The sequence below is a fragment of the Sinocyclocheilus rhinocerous genome, unplaced genomic scaffold, assembly GCF_001515625.1.
Source record: "Sinocyclocheilus rhinocerous isolate Xijiao unplaced genomic scaffold, SAMN03320098_v1.1 scaffold2105, whole genome shotgun sequence".
In the NCBI taxonomy this organism is placed as follows: Eukaryota; Metazoa; Chordata; class Actinopteri; order Cypriniformes; family Cyprinidae; genus Sinocyclocheilus; species Sinocyclocheilus rhinocerous.
The window spans coordinates 3,778-5,631 of record NW_015653477.1 but is presented as its reverse complement, the minus strand read 5'-3'; the positions used below and the strand labels follow the sequence as shown (position 1 = coordinate 5,631).

At 31.1% G+C, this 1,854-nt stretch overlaps 1 protein-coding gene across 1 annotated transcript in view; it reads right to left on the bottom strand.

Annotated features, from left to right (window-relative positions):
* Positions 1–1,854, bottom strand: part of LOC107716241 (GTPase IMAP family member 8) — a 4,059-nt gene that overhangs the window by 1,738 nt on the left and 467 nt on the right. The gene's annotated exons all lie outside the window — the stretch shown is intronic.

Genomic DNA, 1,854 nt, shown 5'->3' with positions numbered 1-1,854 from the left:
TGGGGGGGGGGGGGGGGGGGTCTTCTTTTTAAACTCTATATAATGGGCACATGAATGGCCCTTTAAGCCGTTTCTTCTGTTACATGACTCCCACTCATTTACTTTATTTTGCATGACTCTCTATCCTTTTGCATATATGTACTGTTGCCATGTGTATGCAACATTATCACTGACATATAAACATTTATACTTAAAAGATATAAAGCATTATATAGACTAATTACAGTTGATGATACTTTAGTGCAAAAACAACTAAACATTTTTTGTACTCTAGTAATATTCAAAGATTATTGTTGAAGTGAGACAATTATTAAACAAATATTGCTTGATATTCAAAAATGCATCATATCATTTTATCGTTTTAAATTCAAAGGCTCAAACTTGCACACTATGACTAAAATAATAAAACGTTATCACTTTAAATGATCAGTTTTTTATTCTATTTACATTAATTAATAAAATTTAATAATTACATTTAAATTTAACTTAAATTTAAAAATTAATAGAAATAACATTTTATATGATTTTTAAATAAGATTTTCTTCACAGACCTGTAAGTGTTGAAGTCATTGTTATTGTCGTCTCTGGTGTTTCTCCTCCGTCTTCTCTCTGAGCTGCACATAGTCAAAGTGCTGCAGCTCCTGCTTAAACCAGTCACATCCTTTCATTCACACCATGATCACGTGACTAAAGTCTTCCTGAGAGCTTTTAGTTTCTCTATTGATTTGCTGAAGATATGCCCACAATTATTTTAATTCTCAAACTTCTCAAACACATAATAGTTTTTTTCAAGAGTCCCACTCCGTTGCTAGGGAAATTCTGTTGTGTCTTAATGCATACCCAAATGCTTTCGTTTTCATTGGTGGGGACTTTAATATTGTGCCTAATAATATCCTTGATAGACTGCCACCTAAACAGTCTTTCTCTACTAATTCTAAATTAATATATATATATATATGGATAAATTTGATGTTATTGATATTTGGAGGGAGAAATTTCCCAATATTAAATCCTATACTTGGAGCAACCAAAGTTGTTCTAGACAGTCCCGTATAGACTATTTAATGTTTTTAATGTTTCTGTTAGTATTCTACCTTCCCCTATGACGGATCATAAGGCAACTCTTATCCAGTCCCCTCTGTCTTCAGGTTTCTCTTCTTCAAGACCTAGAACCTCTTATTGGAAGCTCAACTCTTCTTTGCTTAAGTATGACCAATTGAGAAAAAAATATTTTATTTTTGAGGATCAAAGATCAAAAGGAAAATAAATATGGCCTTAATTGGGAGCTTCTTAAACATGAAGTAGGTTAAATGTGCGACGAATTTTGGCAGTCATTTAACTAAACTTAAAAGACGTGAAGAGGAGTCTGTCATCTCTAAAATAATGATTCTCTTGGGTATTCGGCCAATCACAACGCACTGGATAGCTGGCCAATCACAGCACACCTCGCTTTTCAGACCGATGAGCTTTGTAAAAATCGATGCGAACACTTCTTTCTTACCAGCATTTTACCGTTAAATTTAAGATAATTTTTTTACAGTGTATGAGGTAAACAATGGAAAATACAGAGGGAAATTGAGCATGAATGTCATTTAAAGTACTAAAATAACAAACTAAAACTGAAGTAAAAATAAAACATATTTTTTTTAAAACTAATAAAAATTGCAAAAACACACAATACAATCACTTAAACTGAAATGAAAATGTAAAAATACAAACTATTGAAAAATTTAAATAATTATTTATAAAATTATAATAAAAACTATATAGACATTAAATAAAATTAATTAAAATGGCATATTAGAATGATTTCTGAAGGATCATGTGACACTGAAGACTGGAATAAGGATGCTC